Below are 25,449 nucleotides of genomic sequence, written 5' to 3' on the forward strand. Positions count from 1 at the left end.
ATATCGTGTGCACAACTGATTGCTTAACTTTTCCAATTTGTCTTGTTTTGATTTGGGGACCACAGCCAGTAGTGTTCAGGGCTTCATCCTATCTCTGCACCTGGAGATAAGTCCTGAATGCATTCAAGGGACAATATGGAATACCAGGGATTGAACCTGGGTTAGCCAGTTGTACTCTTGGTCTGACTGACTTCTTTTCCAACTTGGAAAAGCACAGTCTCTGCTGTTGCTATGGTTGATTATACCTCTTATGCTCTTGATGGCGACTACAGAGTACATTTCCCAGTTACATCTTTGCTAGATTGGTTCTTCCCTATCTCTGTGACCACAGAGTTTCGTATTTGCTGGTTTGTGTCTGCACCTATTGATCCTCCCAGTTTTCAGAGTCTCACATTGGTGCCTAGTCACAGATATATGGAAGTTCAAACTTACCCAAGGAACTCAGAATTTTCATTTTCTTTACAATCTTCAGAGTTCTAACTCCATCTGATTGTCTGTTGAATTATTTCCAGAACCCTAAAATGTGTTTGTAGAGGTGGAAGGGAGCCATGAAAGTGAATTCATGCCATTTTGTAATAATATGCTTTTAAAATCAGAATGTGATACTGCACACTGTCAAGCTATTCCAAGGCTCCAGTATCTTCCATTCTGTCATTGCTTATTGTTTATAGTTTATCAGTGATTTGGAGTTTTTTTAAAGTTTATTCTTATGAGTACTTTTTCATTAAAATATTCAAACTCATTTTTATCTAGTTGTAGAGCATTTGTTAATATAATTTTATCCCTTTGTGCTACAGCTGTCCATATTTATGCTAATATTTATGAAAGATATGTTTTGTTATCTCATTTAAGCAAACATTGTGATATTTATGTGCCTCATAATTAAATGTCTTCTTAACTAAGTCTTCCTAGCTACAATAAAGTCAGCTGAGTAATTGACTTTGGGATGAGTAAATATGTAGAAGACCATTTGGCTTTGTTTATTAACACTAACTGACTTTTGACATCCTATTAGAGAAGATATTTCTCTTTTGCTTTAAAAATGAATCATTTAGGCTTGCTTTTAAAGCCTGCGTTCTCCCCGGAACACATCACTTGCTTGCTTGTCTGTTTCTTTGCTTGCTTTTTTCCACTCTGAAAAAGCTATGTTCACAGGCATGTACTCCATTTCTCTCTACTCATGTCTTTCTAAATAAGTTTCATAAAAACTTCCTTGCTTCATCAAACCTTGAAAAAATCATTTAGCCTCCTACAGCATAAAACATTATACTGACTTCAAACTGAAGGTGAAAATATTTCGTTTGTAAATCTGACCAAGCATGAGAACAATTTTCACTTATAGCACATCATAAGACATCACTTATAATGAAGCAAAAGAAGTCTGCTTCAAGCTTTGCCAAAGTTGTCAAATTAGTGTTTAAATAATGAAGATTCTTTTTAACTTTAAAACACATTTAAATGTAAGTAGGAGGAACAAATAAATCAAAGATGACAATGAAAACTTATTAGGGATAATGCACCTCCAAATTTTCTGAGTATGAGCCACAAGAATTTAATTCTAATCATTTTAAGGTTAGTGGTAGGTAGCCCTATTTTATAGAAAACCAATAATGATGAAAATTAGATATGCGTTACTAGGCTTTCCAGAGTACATTAAGGAACATCCTCAGAGTTCTTTTCCAAGCTAAGATATCCTGTACAGAAGCTCTCTGTTCTCCAATGTCCATAAGCTTCCCAGAAAGTCTACTTTGTAAACTGTAAGTGAACAGAATTCTTTAAAGAATAGATTAGATTTTGAGCATTTTGATGACTCTTGATTGTCCCCTTTTCAACCTAATCAGGCCCAGAATGCTCAAAATGTACTCGTAGTAGTCTAATTTATGATCCCCCAATCTTAGAACCTGTGAATATGTTACTTTATAGAATGAGATGGGTTTCATATGTGATTAATTTAAAGTGTTTGAGATGGGGAAGATCCTACAGATAGAAACAATGCAACCAGAAGAGTCCTTGAAGGGAATAAAATGGTCAGTAAAATGAGAGACTGCAAGATACCTCGCTGCCTGCTGAGAGGATGAAATGGCACTATGAGTCAAGTTATGCAGACAACCTTTAGAAACCAAAAGTAAGAGAACGGATTCCTTCTGAAGCACACAGCCTTTTCAATACAACAGACTTCTGGTTTCCAGGATTATAAAAACATAAATCTGCAATTTTAAACCACTAAAAATCTGGTGTCTTGTTACAATAGCAGTATTAGAGATAGATAGTTTTCCATTTTAAAAAGATTAGTTTCAGTCATTACACATACAGTAATTGACATGTTCACTTTTTTCATTGATACTTTTATAGGAAATGTATTTGTACATTTATATGTGAGTTATTATTTTTGCCTTAATTTTGTATATTTTGTATTAACTTCAGAATTTTTCTTTTGAGCATTAATTATTTTTATAGGGAGGTATAATATGACATAAACTTTGATATAAAATAGAAATAATATTATGGCACATTATCAGTTGTGGAAAATAAATAATTGTAGTTAATTATATTTGGATACAGTTACTTCTTTTACTTCTGTTGACGCTCAAGACTCAGGGATGCTGTCTCGTTTGACAAGGCATCGAAAATCAAATGGGCTGGACACCTAATGGGATTTGGAAACGACCGCTGTACTAGGGCCGTTACCAACTGGATTCCACGGGACGTCAAAAGATCACGTGGCTGCCCACCTAGGAGATGGTCAGACTTCTTCATCAAGACCCTGAATGATGGGTCAAGGCTCTTCGTGTTCCTAGAATGATCAGATGCCATTGGGCTAGACTAGCACACAATAGGGATGAATGAAGATGTTACTGGCGCCCGTGGAGCAAATCCATGAGTAAGGGGATGTCAAGTGATCAAGTGATCAAGTGACTTCTTTTTGAAAAGGTAGTCCTAATATCAGAGTACTGTTTGAAAACCTCAAACAAGTGATTTTAGCATTGTCTTCTATTTGACTGGAAAGTTAGATAATGCTTCGGTAGAAATTTTTGTTTTAAACGTATACTGGGACAACTGTATGAGAATATCCTAAGCAACACTGTTGCAAAGGAAAGTATCCGGACAATACCTAAGTACGCTTCTTAAGAAAATTAAATATAGCAGTATTGGCCATGATTACTATGTAGCAGCAAATGTGATATTACTTCAACAAAAACATAAGAGCCAGATAAAAACATAAAGGGTATTTCATGATTCCTTTCAAGTATGATTCAATACACACAGTTAAATACCTCATCTAGAATATAAATATATCTTAGAAGTCAGGGAATGTTAAATAAAAGATACAATATCAGTGTATATGTTCAAGGGTCTAGATGAGAAATAAGAGGAAATTTCACTACAAACTATGTAAAATTAAGGTTTACATTTGAATTACTTGAATTATTGTGCTTTACTGGCTTGCTAACCATTGATAACTTGTTTGGAAATTCTAGCAGGCAAGAATAGTACTCTTATTGTGTCTTGGCAGACATAATAAAGCACAAATATTAATAAGAGAACTAATGGTAATTAAAATTTACAGTTACCTTAGAACTTCTGGGGAACGAAAACGTCTTTGATCAAAAGTTTAGCTTCAGGAAGAACACACGTGGAGTGGTGAGGGAGAAAGAGGACACTTGTTATACCAGCTGGATGAGAGAATCAACCCTGGCACTAGTGAGGTGACAGAACTTGCAGTGTGATGGCCTTCGTTTCCTGCACTGTTAGTATTTGAATTTTGAACATATTATCATGTTTCATCTACTCAATATTAATAAGATATTTATACAAGACTCCTAACTGATTAAGAATCAGTGGATTTAAGTTCAGTGCAGTATAATCTTAAGCAGGCGTTGAAGATTTTTTTAATATAACATGATTTTTTTATTGTTTTGCTTACATCTATTTATCGATGCAAATTTTAGCTAAATTATAATTGGAATATTAAATATTCCACTTTTATTGTATTTTAATTTAATTAAATTTTTAATAAATATTCAGGAACTACAATTCATATAGTTATTCACAGTTGGGTGAAATAGTACATACTATTTCAAAGGAGTGATATAGCTTGTATTCCATCTGCCCTATGACCAACCCCAGTGACATCAAACTTGAGCATAACTAATTTGGTCCATGTTTACAGCCTCCGTACAAAACAACTACACAGAATTAACAAGCTTGTCACTTGCATCTCTGGTGAACAGTGCACAAAGCCTGTAAGGAGTCTGTGTACGCTCCGAAGAACAAACTGCAAGAGTCGGTCAATATTTTGTCATTTCAATATTACTACATTTGCACACACACACACACACACCCACACACACACACACACACACACACACACACAATCCTACACAGACAGAGATAAAAGCTGTATCACAAGCCAAAAGGGCATTTTTTCCTTTGCCACAAAATATTGATGAAGTGCTTTATTGAGGTGGAGATCTCATTAATTATTTGATTTACAGAAAAAGAAGACAGAGGGAAATGAGTGCCCTGGCTAATACCATGATGTACCATCTTGAGACTTAAGATCTTTTTAATGTATTCATCAGGGGTGTATCTGAAAGGGGAAAGAGTGAGCTGAATAGGTCCATTAATTTAATTGAAGCAAGCTCAGACAAGAGATAAAACATCCCAGCCGGCTTCTTTTCATGCGGTGGGAGCGCTGTAGTAAACAGGCAGAGATCCAAACACACCAAAAAGAAAGATCCGTGGAAACTAGTGACTTCAAGGCCATGTAATATCCATAGATGCAGAGGTGAATAAGCCCTGAAGAGGCCCGTTCTTCACACATCACCATGCCGTGGTTCTGAGGGCACTGACTGGGCTTTCTTAGGAAACTCAGAACGGCTCTGAGGTGACATCTAAGTAATTTAGACTTCCTAAGGCAAAGTTACGTTTGTTCTGTTTTCCCGTCAAACTTCTGAGAAACAAGACTCCATCCATCTCCTGCTCTTGAAAGAAGAGGGGAAATGGACTTCCACTGATTCAGAAGCAGCTTTAAACGCCGCTGCTCTCTTTCAGCTTTCTGTTTCTGAAATGCAGCAGTCACAAAATTCTTTTAGTCCTGAAGAGGCCGGGTCTGTCATTGCACTCAATATTTGTCTTTTGGTGGTGAAACTGTACACAGCACATTAATTCAACCCCTGTCTGTGCACAAGGGCAGAAAGCAACCAATGGGTGTCTCCCGACTTAACACAAAGCCAGTCTATTTCAGTTTATTTTATCTACCAAACAAAGCCCCAAATAAACCCTGTTTTTAAAAAATGCTTAGATTCAGATATTCATATTGATATATTTCAATAGGTCATGTTTGAAAACAATCATTAATTGTTAATATAGCCTAATTGGAGATTACACTAAAATGTAAAATTTCTTACTTCCTATCAGTTTAACTTAAATTTCCAGAAATTAAAAACGAGAGAACTATTCTTTCATCTAAATACTGGTATATACTTAGAATCTGCTAATTATGTATTCAAGAATCCAGAAAATAAATATTACCAATGAGCAGCATAGCTTTTGACTTGTAAGACTATAATAGCTTATTTGATTTTCCCAAAGTATAATAACAAATTAACAGCTTAATGTTGAATCAATATACATCCTGTACTATATGAGACAGTAGATAACATAAGTTATCTACTTAGTAGATTGCTAACATAAAAAAGTAACATACACTAAAACACAGAATCTATCTGAACTGCAAATGTTTTATCGGTTTATAATTATTTATGATTATTACTGTAAATGACTACTTTTGATACAGTTAAAGTTACATTTGCATGTCATATTTTTGATAACTTATAAATATCATTATAATATATAAACTGTGGCTACTCAAGATAATGAATTATTTTAATTACTATAGCATTGATTCAATTTTCTATATAACTCTGTGATTGAGCCATAACAATCAATATTGGCTGAGTAGACTACCAGAATGCAATTTTTTTTGAAACTACTCTCAAATCATTTGGTAAATCCTTCTGAAATGATCAATATTATTATCATAATCAGTAAGAATAAAATATATGGGGGCTGGAACTATAGTAAAGACATTCATGAAGCGCATTCTGGTTCGATCCCTGGCATCACATTTGTTCTCCTGAGCCCTGCCAGAAGTGATCCTGAGCACAGAGACAGAAGTAAGCCTTGAGTATCTCTGGATGTGGCCCCAATTTTTTTTTAAAAGGAGTATCATGTGGCTGCCCCGTGTTTGATTCTCAGCATCCCAAAAGGCCCCCCAAGCAGTGCCAGGAATAATTTCTAAGTGAAGAGCCACAAGTAAATCCTGAGCAATGTTGGGTATGACACCCCAAAAAGCCAAAAATTTGTTTAAAAATTGTTAAAAATTAAGAAAAGAGTATCAGTGTCACAGGAAAATATAATTTAATGTCTTCAAATTATGTTAGACAAAATATAATGGTTACAAATACGAAGAATCAATTTCTTCACTTATAAAATAGGTCTATAGTGTTATATTATTATATAATATTATACATATATTAAGTAATTATAAGGATTGATTAACCACTGAACTTCTGCCAGGTTCACCAACAATACTGATGGAACTTTCAAGATCTCTTGAGCAGCACTTGGTGGTTCACTCTAAGAAAACATAAACAAAAATTCAATAAAATTGTATGTATTAACTATTATTTAATGAAAAATAACTACTGAGAATATAGAGTAATAAAAATTAATTCCCTTGATGTTTATAATGTTTCTTTTTTGATATCTTGATAGCTTCTGTTTACAAAATGATTTTATTTCTAGATAAAGCCATGTGATCTTGAATTATGTACGGTTAAAATTCACCTGTCCAATACTTTCCCTCCATAGATTCTTATCCCACTACATATCAGCTTAGTACAACTATTTAAGATTTAAAGGAAATTGTCTTCAGCCTTCTCTTGGTTCATATAAATTCGTTCCTTCCCAAGCTATTTATGAATTCAAGAAACTTAAAAGCTCCATCATTTCTGATTCCAACCTGCTCCATGCTCCAAAAATCAAATAGCCACCTTCCCTTCTTTTATCCTTCAAGTGTTTAGACTGGTAGACATATTACAGAGGAAGTGACTGATCAGTGTTTGATTTCCAGCTCTACATATTGTCCTTCAAGCTTTGCTAGGGGTGGTCATTGAGCACAGTTGGGATTTAGCCCAACACCCTCGATCCCCTGCCTAAGACTCTATATTGGCAAAGGCAAAGGCAAAGGCCCTCCCGTTGGTCGTCGATTTGCTCGAGCGGGCCCAGTAACGTCTCCATTGGAGACTTTGTTGTTACTGTGTCTGGCATATCCAATACTCTCAGTAGCTTGCCGGGCTCTCCGAGAGGGGCGGAGGAATCGAACTCGGGTCGGTCATGTTGGCCGCGTGTAAGGCGAACGCCCTACCCACTGTGCTATCGCTCCAGCCCTAAGACTCTATATTGCATAAAAATAATTCGGAAATAATAAATATTGTATAATGATTTTGATTTAGTTTGACAAAGAACAGGTCCATCTAAATTGCTGTCTTTATTCTTCTACTACCCCTTTCTACAAACGAGAGATTTTTCTTCAGTTTTTGCATATTTAAATATTAATTATTCCAGCTTTACTTCTAAATGGAGGATCTTAATGTAGCTTAAAAATGACCTTTAAAGTATATTCAATATTTTCACACAGTTTGTTTGAAGACTTACTCCTCACTATAGAGAGGATATAGAGCTCAGGGATCACTGCTCGCAGGGGCTGGAAAATATGTGGTTCTGAAGATTGAACCTAGACAGGCTGCATGCAAGGCAAGCACCTTACCAGCTGTACTATAACTCTGGCCTTATATTCAGAAATATTGTATGGAATGGATATTTTGGCTTAGAGATAAGAAAAGAAACAAATATCAGGGACCACATCTTTTTCCATAAAACATTACATTAAAATCATTATAGAGAACAATGTTATTCATGGATCAGCCCAAAGTGTTACTTTCTTATTTTGAAGTGTCTTTTGAAGACAATAGGATGAAACAAAGATCATAATATTGAAATACAAAAGTAAGTGCATACATGTTGGTAAATTTAGCTCTTGGAAATGTAATTGCCCACTCATTTGCCATTTCCATTTTTGCTTTTCTGTCTTTGTCACTGGATCTTTATACCTAACTATTCCAAAAGCACTGGGGGCTCAGAAAGTCATGAATAGCAGTAAGAACAAGACAAATAATATATATAATTTAATTTTGTATAGGTTAAACTGTGAAAAAGAATGTTGAGACTGATAAACAATCAAATGCATAAAAATTATGAAGCCTTACTTTGGAAAGAGAAGTAATAATACCAGATGGTAGTACGTTACCTTATTTAGAACCATTGTGTAGAGATTCAAGATTGTAAAAAGATGCTCAAAACATGATGGTTGAGTTTGCTTTTCAAACAGTTTACATTAAAAGGATTTATTTGGTCATTTGTCAGAACCACACATTGATAGATTATCTTCACATATTCTTGTTTGACTTAAAAAATAATACATATATATAACTAATAGAACTGTCCATGGTGACATTATTGATGGACATGTTCATTTTCAGCATTGTAGTAAATTGAAAACTGTCAAGCATTTTTATTAATAACATATTATTGTTAAATGAGCGTACTATTGACTTATTTTGATAATGAAGTCAAATTCTTTCTCCAACTGAAGTTCATTTAATTTATATATAAACAATTAATTTTGAGATAGCATAGATGGATATGGCATCTGCAGGCTATAAGAAGCCTTTAAAACATAACAAAAGGTCAGTGACTGAGAATGGTTAGTGTTAGGATATGGAGACATGTTAATGAGTGATTGTTCTGTGAAGCCCCACTCATCAGTTTTCTATTTTCTATTGTGTATTAAAGGTATATTTAGCATTTTTTGCATTATTCTAGAATATGACTATAATGTGCTATAGAATTTACATTTCTGAATTTTATAAATAACCACGCTTCCATCAAAAATTTGACAATTAAAGCATTTTTAATTTTAAAGTAATATTGAGAATTCTATTGGCATTGTATTATATTAAATTATTAGAATTATGTGATTCTTGGATAGAAGTGTAACAAACTCTCATTCCTAAAGGAATCTAGCTTTTATAATTCATGATCCTATTAAATTTTCAGTAATTTTATGTCTATTAAATCTTTAATAATTTTGTGTCATTTCATTAATAAAACGTAAAAGGTAAAGGCCCTCCCGTTGATCGTCGATTTGCTCGAGCGGGCCCATTTCATTAATAAATTGGAAAAATATTAATGCTTCATCATCTAAAACAGAATCAAAACAATTAAAGAAAACCACCCTAGTTTTTATGGTTCAGTATATTGAGACTGAATAACTTCTTTTTTTTTTTTAGACTGAATAACTTCTGACTGTTCAAGAGCCCGGCAAGCTACCGAGAGTATTGGATATGCCAGACACAGTAACAACAAAGTCTCCAATGGAGACGTTACTGGGCCCGCTCGAGCACATCGACGATCAACGGGAGGGCCTTTACCTTACCTTACTTTTAATCACTCTTGTGATGTGAATCCACCATTTTTTCATACTGAGTAAAAGTAAAGTAAATGCCCTCCCGTTGATCATCGATGTGCTCGAGCGGGCCAAGTAACGTCTCCATTGGAGACTTTGTTGTTACTGTGTCTGGCATATCCAATACTCTCGGTAGCTTGCCGGGCTCTCCGAGAGGGGCGGAGGAATCGAACTCGGGTCGGCTATGTTGGCGGCATGCAAGGCAGACGCCCTACCCGCTGTGCTATCGCTCCAGCCCTGAATGAAACATAACTAATCAGAGTGGGAAGATACTAGAGCAGGTAGGATGCTTGCCTTGAACCTGCTGACCTAAATTCTATCCCTGGAATCCTATATGGTCTTCCAAGCCCTACCAGAAAAGGTCCTTGCACCCCACCAAGAGTCATCCCAAGTGCAGAGCAAGGAGTAAGCCCTGAATATTCCTCACTGTGGGCCCAAAGCAAAACAAAGCAAAACAAAATATAAACATAATTAAGTTGTGATTATGAAACACATTTCCCTGAAATTGAATCCATTCATCCAATGCTACTAGGTTGCTTTGATATCTAAGTGTGAATTAGCTGCTGACTGATTTAGGACAGCATTAAGGGTTTGCCTAGAAACTTGGATGTGTTCCAGGTAAATCTCCTTTTTCAAGAAGTAACAGGGCACATTCTCATTTTTATGGCAGAAGACACTTGAAAACAAACCTAACTGCACAAGAATGCTCACAAATATGGATTTTCCACCGCTCTATTATCCAAAACAAGTCACATGACTGAAGTCAGATTGAACTGTTGCTCTTGATGGGTTTACTCCATCTACAGTGCACAGACTTGAAAACTGGAATCAATGCAAAAGTGAATAGAGGTTCTGAGAACATTGATATAAATAATCACAGCTTTCCTAAGTCATTTAAATTTTATTGTTTCTAAAATGAGAGATCAGGAAACTTTTGTCTAGGATGCTTTTCCTGCTCCATTATATCAGTTTTCAAAATACAAGATTTTTTAAAGGAACATATTAAATATGCATTTTTCCTTTTAAAAATAGTACAGCATAAATCTATTTATTTTTTTTGTGTGTCATATCTGGTAGCGCTCAGGGGCTACTCCTAGGATGCTTTTCCTGCTCCATCATAAATTGATGAACAACGAGATGACAGCAATACAGTGATGCTTCATTATGTAGCATAACGATGTTCTACATTATTTGTTTGTGAATGGATTTTATGGTGGGTTTTAAATAATTATGAAAAAATTGTAAACTCTTTAATATACAGTAACTAATTATTTCTTATGCTCAAAATACTCTTCACTGACTAGGAAACTAAATACACACACTCATAACAATGTTTATAGAAGAAATATATTTAAAGAAAATATTTCTATCTCTCTCTTGCATGTACAGCATTACTTTTTTAAATACTTTAAGGGGGCAATGAAGATTTTTATTATGCACTTAATTACTAAATCAAAATTTTAAAAATATCAAACTCATTAATCCCAAAATAAGTTAACTAACAAAAAGATATTATTTCTGCAGCAATACTTTCTATAGAGCCACTGGTCAGAAAATAATGAAAAACATAAGTTTTTAATATTTTGTTCAATGAATTTTGAGTATGCAGTGAAAATATGTAACTTTAGAAATCAGTTCCTCTTTGGCTTAAAAGAGTAAATATCATTATTTTATGTACAATATAGGATGGTCAAGGTATCCATGAAAACAGATAAAGCAAAAACTAAGCAGATTAAAAAAAAGTTCACGTCAATAAAATGTCCTCTGAAGACACCCCTATGTGTAGAAATGTTAAATGACATTAATAGAAATTTAAAATTGTTTTTAAAGTAATTTAATAATTAAAACTAAGGTGCAGTAGCTAGTAGCATCTCTCTTTTTATTTCAAATAACAAATGAATTAGTAGAAAATCTGTAGAATGTCACTTCCATTAAAACTTAGTCTGGTAAAAACATATCAGGAGTCACAAAAGTACTCAATATTCACTTTTTTGTTTTTAACTTTTATTGAATCACCGTGAGAGAGTTACAAGCTTTCATGTTTGGGTTACAATCACACAATGATCAAACACCCATCCCTCCACCAGTGCACATTCCCCACCACCAATATCCCCGGTATACCCCTTCTTTCCCACCCTCCCCCTGCCTCCATGGCAGACATGATTCCCCATAATCTCTCTCTACTTTTGGGCATTATGGTTTGCAAAACAGACACTGAGAGCTTATCGTGTTTGGTCTTTTATCCACTTTCTGCACACATCTCCCATTCCGACAGATTCCTCCAGCCATCTTTTTCTTAGTGATCCCTTCTCTATTCCAGCTGCCTTCTCCCATTTGCTCATGAGGCAGGCTTCCAGCTATGGAGCAATCTATCTGTCCCATGTATCTCCTATCCTTAGGTGTCAGCCCCGTGTTATGTTGTTTTATACTCCACAAATGATTGCAGTCCTTCTATGTCTGTCCCTCTCTTTATGACTCATTTCACTTAGCATGATAGTCTCCATGTCTATTCATTTATAAGCAAAGTTTATGACTGCATCTCTCCAGACAGCTGCATAGTATTCCATTTTGTAGATGTACCAAAGCTTCTTTAACCAGTCATCTGTTCTAGGGCAATTGGGTTGTTTCCAGATTTTGGCTATTGTGAACAGTGCTTCAATGAACATATAGGTACAGATGTCATTTCTACTGTGCTTTTTTGCATCTTCGGGATTATATTCCCAGAAGTGGTATTGCGGGGTCATATGGAAGCTCAATTTCTAGTTTTTGAAGAACTGTCCACTTTTGATGTATAAAGCCTTTTGTATATAGTCCCTCTTCATTATCCAAATATTCAAATTTACTATGGAATCATATTTCCGACACTATTATCAAAACATATTCTTATGTCCTTAAAGGAAATGCATAAAGATTTACCTTAAAGTTGTTTAAGGTAAAATGAGTTTCTAGAAGAGACAATTTAAAAGAATTAATACTTCATTTTAAAATAAAATTGAAACATTTTGATATTTGACTTTAAAATGCAAAAGATTGGTATATATATTCATAATAATATTAGTATAGAGATTAAGTTGCCTGGTTTTTCTATACACAGTAACAAATAGTTTGTACTATATTACTTTTATTGGTATTATTATAATTTAAAAAGTACAGAAAATTGGCATGTTCCTACAATTATTTTTCCAATTATACAGGTGAAATGACCAAGTAACTAAGAAAATTATGTCTCAAGACACAACTAGTTCAGGTAAAAACAGCCAAGCAATGGAAGATATATTTGATTTTGCCAATTATACCCAGCCATAGAGATGGAAAATTAGTACAATACAAGCTTGTCATGTCTATGGGCATCTTAGGTTCAATTCCTGGTACTGCATGCGGACCCTGAACAGTACCACAAATGATCCTTGAATGCAGAGTCAGGAGTAAACTCTGAGCGCCATCAGATGTGCCCCTCAAACAAATAATAACATTCTTATCATTTTTGCTTACTTTCATTTTTCTTTCCCATTGGTGAGAATACTCCAAATAAGATCCCTTATTTTTAACATAACTTCTTTTTGTTCATATGGTATTTTCAATTTTGAAAAATAAGGAACTGTGTTTTTATTTGTTTTACTTGGGTTAATATTTTTTTACACCTTTAATGTATCCCTAAGGAAAAAAACAGTTTACTAAAATTAAACTTATGGTAATCAATCGTATGTTTTTGTTAACTGTTCCAGTTAAAATTTTAGTGTCTTTCCTGAGTGTGTGCATGTGTGTGTGTGTGTGCAAGCACACACATGCATGTAGTTGTGCAGACGGCAATTGAAACTCGGACCTCACACATGTAATAAAAGTGCTTTACTATTGTGGCAGTCCTGCAAATGGAATATTAGAATCAAATATCCTTACTAACTAATGATATTCCATTTTTTATAAAGCTTTCACACTGCAATTTTCCTTTACAACTGGTAAAATAAGATTTAGCAAAGAATATATCAAAGACTTTGTAGGTATATATTTACTCTTTAGAATATTTTTTAGGGGCAAGAGTGTTAATACAAGAGCGAAGGCATGTGGATTTCATGAATCTGACCCCATATCACAATCTGGTCCCCTGAACACCAGACTGGGTAGCTCCTGAGCCCAAAGCCAGGAATAGCTCCTGAGCACTGCTGAATGTGGTCCCAGCACCACCCCACCTCCTGAAACATTGTCCTATTATATTTTCCTAAATAATTCTTAGAGACATAAACATGCATTTTCCTTTTTAAATATTTGCGGGGGGGAGACTAGCTATTGTTAGAACTTTCCACAAGTAAAACAATGTGATTACCAAATGTTTACAAAACTCAAAACTATGTATGCATAACTTCTTTAACAATTATATAGACTATCTATTGAAATAGAAAGTGCCACCAGCTTTCTACATTTCAGTTGTATGCCTGATAGCTCAATGCTAGGGAACAGGTGGAGTAGTGCTACTTAATCCCAGCAGTACTGGGGTCATGAGGGTCAACCAGGCAGTGCATCGGGGCCATGAAGGTTACACCTAGCAGTGCTTGCATGTTGTTCAGGGGACCTCATATGGTGCTGAAGAATCCAACTCACATTAGTTGCATTCAAGGCTAGTGCCCTACGTTCTATGCTAGCTCTCTGATCCAAATGCTAAGTTCTGTCGCTGTTATTTTTGAAAGTGTGATGATTGCTACTACTAAACAGGCATATATGGATATTTATGGCATGTAATCACTACTGTATTACTGTAAACACTACATAACTGGATATTTATAGCATGCAATAACTTATGGGTTGATGTCAACTCCGATTATTAAGATAGAACAATTGGCATTGCAATAGGATAATTGATTATAATCAATAAAATTCTAGATGATAAACTGAGTACTATATTGGATTTGTTCTAGCTCAGTAATAAAATACTGTTTTTCCAAAAATAATTCATCTTAAATTTATTCTATAAGCAGCAATTACAGGATGGGTGGGGTGTGTGTGTTTGTGTGAGAGAGAGAGAGAGCAAGAGAGAGAGCCAGAGAAAGAGAGAGAGAGTCAGAGTTAGAGAGCAGGGCATGCTTTCCATTCACAATCTCTCTCTCCTCCACCCCACCCCCTCCTCTCCCACCCAAAACATCACTAGATATGTTCTTGGAGCCTTTCCACCCACACCACTATATGCGACCTTGTTGACCTTGAGGACAGCCAGTGTAGCCTTGGAGGTCCCTCACGCCATGTGCTGAACAACACCATATCCCTTACCTTCAATCAGTCAGTTTAGCCAAGGATTGCTGAGAGTGCCTCTGTCCATACCACTCTATACTACTAAGGACCCACCATGCAGAAAAACAAAATAAAGAACAATATTCACATTATTTAACACTTTCTCAAGCACTATTATTTTTGTGATTGAATCAAGTATAAAAGAGTGATAAAAATAGAGAAATCAAAGCATATGGTTTTTGACACATGTTCTTAAAAGCTTACATACACGCAAATCATTTTGGACTTTAGCACTGCCATACAGTTTTTCTTAAAATGAAGGTACTTGTCCATTTGCAATTACCTTTTAGTGCTAGGGACAAAATGATTTAGTCTTTCAACTTTCAAACTGAATTAAATGTCACGAGTTATCTTTCTGTCTTATAACTATTATTCCAAGATAGTTCACTTTAATGACACTTTCCACAGGATCACGTTTGTTTTGACCCTTTTAACTTTAAACCAACTCATTTCTTAACAGAAATTTACTTTTCTTCTTCCAAATGATCGTTTCTAAAACTAGCATTTTCTCCTTTCTTTAGAAGCCTGTCTAAAGGTTGTTTTGCTCAAACTCTTAACTATTACCACTATTCAGGCAAAACCAAGTCTACAATAGTCTTCTGATACTTTTATGTACAAGAAAATACTTTCAGTTTCTTGAATATTTTAATATAAAAATTAAAATGTCAAGAAATATTTTTCTATATTTTATTCATATTAATTTTATTTATATTTTTATAGTAGCTTTTTCTAGCTATATTGAAGGAAAATTGATGAAAGTATCAAATATTTAAATTTGACATGAAGATTTGATATCCATTCTCCTATATAGTTAAAGCATTCACACTCACATATTTAACATTTGTCATTTGCCTGTATTTAATAAAACCTCATATATTTTTATTTATTTATTTCAAAAACAAAAATATTACCAATCAACTTATCCTAAAATGAAGCTGAGTTTGGCTCTATAGGTTCTTAGTCACTTCAAAGAAATCTTATCACTATTACTCTAAATATTTGGATAATTAATTTATAGTTGATGATAAACTTCAAAATTTCAATTACAAAAAAAAATGCTCTTTGCTCTTCACTTCTGTGATTTCCCTTAAACACATGTCTCACTGCTAGTCTCTACAATTGCAAGCTTGGAGAATCCTGCATTCTCTCTTGAACACATTCCCTCTCCTTCTCTCCTCTCACATCATTTTTTTTTTAATTTTTCTTTTTTTATTAGTGAAACAGCACAGCGGGTAGGGCGTTCGCCTTACACGCGGCCAACATGGACGACCCGAGTTCGATTCCTCCGCCCCTCTCGGAGAGCCCGGCAAGCTACCGAGAGTATTCGATATGCCAGACACAGTAACAACAAAGTCTCCAATGGAGTCGTTACTGGGCCCGCTCGAGCAAATCGACGATCAACGGGAGGGCCTTTACCTTTACCTTACCATGAGGTACAGTTGTAGATTTACATTTTTTTGTGCTTGGGTTTGATTATACAATGATCAGATACCCATCCCTCTACCAGTGCCCATTTTCCACCACCATGGATAATATCCCCCCACCACCATCCCCCCATCCCCCCTGCCTCTGTGGCAGGGCAATCCCCTGTGTTCTCTCTCTCCTTTTGGGTGTTGTGGTCTGCAAAAGAGGCATTGAGTGGCAAACATGTTCAGTCCATAGTCTACTTTCGACATGCATCTCCCCTCCTGGGAGGATCCTCCAAACACCCTTTATTTGGTGTTCCCTTCTCTATCTGAGCTGCCCTTTCCTCTAGAATGCCCGACTGGCCACTAAGCTATGGAGTAATCCTCCTGGTGCTGATCTCAGCTATTCTTGGGTATTAATCTCATATTTTGTTACTTTATATCCCCCAGATGAATGCAATCTTTCTTTGTCTATCCCTCTCTTTCTGACTCATTTCGCTTAACATGATACTTTCCATGTTGTACCACTTGTATGTAAATTTCATGACTTCATCTTTTCTAACAGCTACATAGTACTCCATTGTGTAGATGTACCAAAGTTTCTTTAACCAGTCATCTGTTCTTGGGCATTCAGGTTTCTTCCAGTTTCTGGCTATTGTAAAGAGTGCTGCAATGAACAAACAAGTGCAGATGTCACTTCGACTATACATTTTTGCCTCTCTGGGATATATTCCCAGGAGTGGTATTGCTGGGTCAAATGGGAGCTCAATTTCAAATTTTTTGAGAATCGTCCATACTGTTTTCCAGAAGGGCTGAACCAGTCGACATTCCCACCAACAGTGAAGGAGTGTCCCTTTCTCGCCACATCCGCGCCAGCATCGGTTACTTTTGTTCTTTTGAATGTGGGCCAGTCTCTGAGGTGTGAGACCGTATCTCATTGTGGTTTTGATCTGCATCTCCCTGATGATTAATGATGTAGAGCATTTTCTAATGTGCTTTTCTGCCATTCGGATTTCTTCTTTGAGAAAGTTTCTGTTCATTTCATTGCCCCATTTTTGGATGGGGTTGGATGTTTTCTTCTTGTGGAGTTTAACCAGTATTTTGTATATCCTGGATATCAACCCCTTGTCAGATGTGTATTCGGCGAATATCCTTTCCCATTCTGTAGACTGTCTTTGTATTTTGGTCACCGTTTCTTTGGAGGTGCAGAAGCTTCTTAGTTTAAGATAGTCCCATTTATCTATCTCTGTTTTCACTTGCTCAGTCAGTGGCGTGGCATCTTTGAAGATACCATTAGCTTCAATGTCATGGTCCTCTCACATCTTTTAAAGCAAGTTTTGTTCAATAAAAACAACCTTGGTGAGAAATAAAGGAAATGTTAAACCAAACATTACACTATACTTAGAATATTTATTTTTTGCAAACCAAATTTAATTATATTTTGTTGCCATTGTAGAAATCACAAAGCCATTATTGATGACAGTTTTGCTAATATGATAGTGACATTTTCTGATATTTACATAAAAAGATAAGATTTAAAGGGTGTGAAAAGGCCTACTTATTAAGTCTTTGAAGAACTATCTCAATCATTAATACCTATTAACAGAGAAATAAAAAAGCAGGATTTTAAGAAAAATTGTTCCAATGTTTGCAAAATTGGCATATGAAAACTTCTAGAGTTTTATAGTTGAAGAATATTACTGTTTACATATATAAATATATATATTTAGCAAAATGTTAATGCATTTTATGACTAAATTCAAACTAATGATGCATATAACATTTTACTGAAGCTTTTGGCAAGCATATATTAACTATTCTCTTTGGGTTTTTTGGGGGAGTGGGGACTTTTTGGGGTCACACCCAGCGATACACAGAGGTTACTCCTGGCTCATACCCTCAGGAATTACTCCTGGTGGTGCTCAAGGGACCATATAGGATACTGGGAATTAAGCCTGGGTCAGCGAGCGCATGCAAGGGAAACACCTTAGCTGCTGTGCTATCGTTCTAGCGCCTCCTTTTGAGTTTTTATATCATTTATTCTTATCTTTGACAATTTTGGACTAAATGACACTATAAGTTTAATCACATCTAATACATCATAGTATTTGTCCAAATTGTGTAAGATTCAGCATGTTGCTATAATAGTACCTACCCTGTTACCTGATCAATTCTCAAAATTGGAGGAAACTAATCTCAGAAGGAAGATATGTAGCACTTGGAGGTTAATTAGCACTGTAGCACTGTCCTCCTGTTGTTCATTGATTTGCTCGAGCGGCCACCAGTAATGTCTCACAACAATTTGTGAGACTTCTTGATGAAGGTGAATTACTTTGAAAAAATCATACTCCTAATTTAAAGATTTGAACTCATCAAGTGAGGTACTTTTAATTACTTTTAGGTTCTATGAATACCCCATAACTTTTTTTTACCTATATTTTATTCAAGAACAAGAAAGCATAAATTATAACATACATTTTACTTCTTCCTTTTAGCAGATCACACAGGATAAACACTATTCTATATTTATATTTGACATATAACTTAGAATAGTTTCATAGTTTATGAAAAGTTTCTTCATTTAACTTTCATGAGCCTACTCTCCTAGCAAATAGATTAACCATGGTTTATTGAACCACCCTCTGTTAGTGGACACTTGGTTTGTTTTATTTATTTTTTTTACTTTTATTTTTATTAATTTTTTTTCTTAAATTTTTATTAGTGAAACACCATGAGGTACAGTTGTAGACTTACAAATTTTTGTGCTTGGGTTTCAGTTATACAATGATCGAATACCCATTCCTCCACCAGTGCCCATTCTCCACAACCACCAGTCCCAGTATCCCTCCCACCCCCCCATCCCCTCATCCCACCCTACCTCTGTGGGATGAGGGGATCCCTTTTGTTATCTCTCTCCTTTTGAGTGCTGTGGTTTGCAAGAGACATTGAGTGGCAATCTTGTTCAGTCTATAGTCTACTCTCATCATGCATTTCCCATCCTGAGAGGAACCTCCCAACACCATTTATTTGGTGCTCCCTTCACCATCTGAGCTGCCTTTTCCCCTAGTGTGTGTGGCTGTTCTCAAAGCCATGGAGTAATCCTTCTGGTACTTATCTTGGCTATTCTTGGATGTTAGTCTCCTATTTTGTTACTTTCTGTTCCCCAGATGAATGCAATCTTTCTATCTCTGTCCCTTTCTTTCTGACTCATTTCGCTTAGCATGATACTTTCCATGTAGTGCAGGGGGCCCACAAAACCACTCTCCAGCCCGCGGAGGTGGCTCTAGGATTCGTAGGTGCAGGGAAGGACTGACTGAATGAACACAAGACAAGAGAGATAGAATGCAGCTTAGAAACAAAGAGAAAAAGGGACAGGCTTTATTGAGGGCGATGGGGGTATATATTAGTGAGGCAGCTACACAAAAGGTAGTACCCAAATGTGGTTAGGAAAGTTACAGAGTCTATAAGTTTGACCTACCATACATTACAAAGCTTATACTAAGTTAATCATTGTTGGTTACAACCGTGACAATTGTTTTCTCAGGATAACCATAAAAAGCACAGGCTTTACCTGCCGAGGGTCACATAGGTCAGGATAGCCATACCTAGCACATGCACGTAGGCCCTTGGTCAGTTTAAGGTCCAGCTTCCCACAATGTAGTACCAATTGTATATGAACTTCATGACTTCATCTTTTCTAACAGCTGCATAGTACTCCATTGTGTAGATATACCAAAGTTTCTTTAACCAGTCCTCTGTTCTCGGGCACTCAGGTTTTTTCCAGATCCTAGCTATTGTAAAGAACCAATCCCATCAAAAATTGGGGCGACAAAATGAACAGAAACTTTCTCAAAGAAGAAATCCGAATGGCTAAAAGGCACATGAGAAAATGCTCTACATCATTAATCAGGGAGATGTAGATCAAAACAACAATGAGATATCATTTCACACCACAGAGACTGGCCCACATCCAAAAGACCAAATGCAGCTGGTGTTGGCATGGATATGGCGAGAAAGGGACTCTCCTTCACTGCTGGTGGGAATGCCAACTGGTTCAGCCCTTTTGGGAAACAGTATGGACGATTGTCAAAAAATTAGAAATTGAGCTCCAATTTGACCCAGCAATACTGCTCCTGGGAATATATCCCAGAGAGGCAAAAAAGTATAGTCGAAATGACATCTGCACTTATTTGTTCATTGCAGCACTCTTTACAATAGCCAGAATCTGGAAAAAAAACCTGAGTGCCCGAGAACAGATGACTCTCCTTTTCAGTGCTGTGGTTTGCAAGAGACATTGAGTGGCAGTCTTGTTCAGTCTATAGTCTACTCTCATCATGCATTTCCCATCCTGAGAGGAACCTCCCAACACCCTTTATTTGGTGCTCCCTTCATCATCTGAGCTGCCTTTTCCCCTAGCATGTGCGGCTGTCCTCAAAGCCATGGAGTAATCCTCCTGGTACCGCTCCTGGGAATATATCCCAGAGAGGCAAAAAAGTATAGTTGAAATGACATCTGCACTTATTTGTTCATTGCAGTACTCTTTACAATAGCTAGAATCTGGGAAAAAAAACATAACTTTTTAATTACTCTCTGAGGCACTCAAATTTTATTTTTTCTATATTTATCTTTTTTTATTAGTGAAACACCATGAAGTACAATTACAAACTTACAAATTTTTGTGCTTGGGTTTCAGTTATACAATGATCAAGTACCCATCCCTCCACCAGTGCCCATTTTCCACCACCACGGGTCCCAGTATCCCTCCCACCCCCCATCCCCCTCATCCCAGTCTAACTCTGTGGCAAGGCAGTCCCTTTTGTTCTCTCTCTCCTTTTGGGGTCTGTGGTTTGCAAGAGAGACATTGAGTTGCAATCATGTTTGGCCTATAGTCTACTTTCAGCATGCTTCTCCCATCCTGGGAGGATCCTCCCAACACCTTTTATTTGGTGTTCCCTTCTCTATCTGAGCTCCCTTTTCCCCTAGCATATGTGGCTGGCCTCCAAGCCATGGAGCAAAATTCCTGGTACTAATCTTGGTCAATCTTGGGTGTTAGTCTCCTATAGTACAGCCAAAGTGACATCTTCACTTGTTTGTTCACTGCAGCACTGATTACAATACCCAGAATCTGGAAAAAACCTGAGTGCCCAAGAACAGAGGACTGGTTAAAGAAACTTTGGTACACTTATGCAATGGAGTACTTTGTAGCTGTTAGAAAAGATGGAGTCATGAAATTTACATACACGTGGTACTACATAGAAAGTATCATGTTACCCGAAATGAGTCAGAAAGAGCGGGATAGACACAGAAAGATGGCATTCATCTGGGGAACATGACGTAACAAAATAGGAGACTAACACTCAAGAGTGGCCGAGATTAGTACAAGAATTTGGCACTCAAATTTTAAAAGCGAAATTCAATTTTAATTAGAAGTAAAAGATCAATTGATGCCAATTTATATTATTTCAAAGATGTTAGATAATTTATGAATTCTCTTTAAGAAGCCTTATTACTATAATTTTAATTTTAGACTGTGATTTATCAAACCCTTCTATCTTCTACATTTGAATCTCATACAAAATTATTTGACCATTTTCAATGACATGATCAAGCTGATGAGCAGACAGCTTCTGTGATTCCTGGGTAATTAATTGCTTTTATCTTCCTCTACAATCCTCTTAATAAATAAGTATTTTTGCCACTTTTCTAGCCTCATTCACCTTCATGCAGATTTAAATATTAGAAGTGGTCATTTTGATGACAATAGGCGGGCTGGAGCAATAGCACAGCGGGCAGGGCGTTTGCCTTGCATGCAGCCAACATGGCCGACCCGAGTTCGATTCCTCCGCCCCTCTCGGAGAGCCCGGCAAGCTACCGAGAGTATCTCGCCCGCACAGCAAAGCCTGACAAGCTACCCATGATGTATTCAATATGCTAAACACAGTAACAAGTGTCACAATGGAGACGTTACTGGGCCCGCTTGAGCAAACCGATGAACAACAGGACAGTGACTGTGACAGATCCCTCTTTATAATATCATGGTTTCTTGGAAGCATTAATACATTTGAGGATAATTTTTTAAAATTAGTATTCTCATCCTATTATTGCAAATTATTGTAGGCTTTCATCTGCATGTTTTTTTTCTAGTGAACATGTTTTTATAGTTTTAAAAATATACTGATGTCTTTTACCTCTAAGCAGATAGGACTTGGACTGCACATAGGTGTGACTGATCATTCACAGAAGTAAAGGAAATGTTTCAGTGGAGGCAATTATCTTGGGGGGATTAATGCAAAGAGAAGCTCTGTCTCCCAGGGACATCTATATTGACTGACTTTCTCTTTCCCTTTAGTTGTACATATTAAACACTTAAGTTTATTTCTTATTAATACTTGCAGTTATTTGGATAAGCACAGTAAGAGATATAGGTTCCAAAGCTTAGTTCTTTGGGCTAAGCAAACAAGGTTTTTTTTTTTTCCAGAAATCCCAGACTAAGTCCTTAAGCCAGTTCAACTTGTCCTTCTCCATGGAGGTCCTGTCTCTTAAATCATAACCGCTTGAATCAAGACCAGGATTTTATGCTTTCCAGACTGTCCCATTTCAATACCGGGGTAGCTTTGCCACTCACCCAGGGTCCATCTCAGTCCCACGGTGGACCTCCCTAGGTGTTAGGAACTATGGCAATCAAAGCCTGAATCAAGTAATTATGTTGGATGCCCAAGAGTAGATATATTTCATAATCAATCAACTCCCAAATATTACGTGCTGCATTATGGTCTTTCTGTGTTGAAGTAAAGAACATTGCTCGATGGAAAAATATTAAAAGGCTACAAAGGAAATAGAAAAGCTGGTAATTCACCACAAATAAAAAGTCCAGAGTTACCAGAAAGTTTTGGCTAAAAAGTAACCAAGACTCACTTGGGGAATTGTGACAATGAGAGGTAAAACATAAAGGAAAGGTGAAAGATGAACTCAGGGGATTAGGGGTGCTCACAAGAGCACTATAAGCTTCTCTGGGGTGGGGGAGCCTAAAACAGAGTTTAAATCCAGCACCTTCAAATCTGGGAAAATCTCTTTTCAGATCTATTTCAATTTGACTTATGTCTTCCCAATTCTGTTTATAACTTCCTATGAATAGTTGACACATACAGAGTAAATTTCAATTTTTGTGATTTTGTTATATAAAGTCTGAGTGTATGATAGAGATGTCAACAAACAACACAAAAATGAATCAAGATTATATTCAAATTATCTTTGACTTTTTGTCCTTTTGTAGCAATCTCAAGTGAAAATATATGAAAAGTTACTGTAATGGGACACTGCAGACACAGCAACATTGAGGAACTACCCTGATAGATGAATACTAGGAAAGTGAAGCAATAGTCTGTAATTGATAATCTCTTTGAAGCCACTTACAAGAAGTTGTTTTCTCAGAAGAGACCTATTTCAACTTCAGTTACTACCAGCCTCCAACAGGATCTATAGTATTGTACAGTCTTAGAATGATAAATTAGCATTCAAGGGCTTTTCCCTTCCAGGTTTCTATGGCAACCCTTGTACCACATACTCAATTAGAAAGAAGTTCTGTTTAATTGATCTACTAATGTATTGCTTAATAGTAACTGTTAAGCAGTCTTTTGTTTCCAGGTCATATTTAGGGTTCACATATTTGCATAAAAGCATTTCGTTAGCTGAAACCAATCATTACTAGTAATTTTCTTTCTTTAGTTTAAAATAACTAAACCCTCATTGAGATTTTCTGAATAGCAAATATTTATATCTTGGAGAATAGGCTTTCTGTATGAGCTTGGCTTGCTTTGTTTCTGTGAGCAGCAAGAAAATTACAGAGCTTGAAAATGTTAATCAGTGAAGACAAAAAGAAGGTGTCTTTTTCTCCAGTTGAAATGCAAATTTACAGTGACGTTAACTATAGGCCATATCCAATATTTGATGACAAAGTTGTAATGGATAAATATAATTTAGAATGCACAGTAGTTATCCATGGCATAACTTTCACTAATTAGAATTCTCATATATTCCATTGAATGCAATTGAAAATTTTAGCTGAGCTCTTTCTAGTATTTTAAACCCACCCAAAAGAAACACACTTAAAAATGCACTTGTTGTAGGATTTAATTTAACATAGAAATAAATGCTAATGAATGTGATAAGCCCCTACATTTATTGGAGGATTGGGGCAGGTAGAAAGCTAACACTGATTGTAATACTGCACCAAGTTACCATAAACTCATAATTGGGTATTTGAAATTATTTAGCCTCTCAGTTATAAGAAGTATTACTTCTATTATAGAGAAATAAATCTCAATTTTTCACTCATATAATAAACTTCGACAAATATTAATTAAACACATGCAATGTACCAACAGGCACTATAATTGAAGTACTACTGAAGATAGGGCTGGAGCGATAGCACAGCAGGTAGGGCGTTTGCCTTACAAGCTGCCGACTGGGCCCACCCATGTTCGATTCCTCCATTCCTCTCCGAGAGCCTGGCAAGCTAGCAGAGTATCCCACCCACAGGGCAGAGCCTGGCAAGCTCCCCTTGGCCTATTCAATATGCCAAAAATAGTAACAAGAAGTCTCACAATGGAGACTATTGGTGCCTGTTCCAGCAAATCGATGAACAGAAGGACAGAGCTACAGTGCTACTGAAGATAAGAAGGGACTTAGACTCATGAAACATACATTCTACAGCACATTACATTTCAAAAAAATGAATTTAAGCAAATATTTGAATGCTTGTCATGTGCTAGGCAGGTGCTAGGCAATGAAATATCACATTATGTGATGTCTAACACAATTATGCTAATAAATAGCATAATCCTATTGTAACTAGGATTTTCACTCAAGTCTGACACTAAATTCTACTCTCTTTCTAGGGTGGCATGGACAGTAGAATGTTATTTTATCAAAAAAGACATCACTATCTCTGTTCCATATCAAAAATTAGTCATATTAATAATAGTCCTAGGTCTTCTAGAGATCTCACTTGCCATTTCTCATATTCCAACTTTGCTTTATAATAGGTTTCTATGCCATTTGCTCTACTGTTCAGAATTGTGTTACGTGCTAATTACAATATAAAACAAAGAGTTAATAAGAGGAAAGAAAGTAAAGAGATTAAGGGCATGAGCTGGGCTTTACTTGTTCTGA

This window comes from Sorex fumeus, unplaced genomic scaffold (assembly GCF_029834395.1).
Source record: "Sorex fumeus unplaced genomic scaffold, SorFum_2.1 ptg000015l, whole genome shotgun sequence".
In the NCBI taxonomy this organism is placed as follows: domain Eukaryota; kingdom Metazoa; phylum Chordata; class Mammalia; order Eulipotyphla; family Soricidae; genus Sorex; species Sorex fumeus.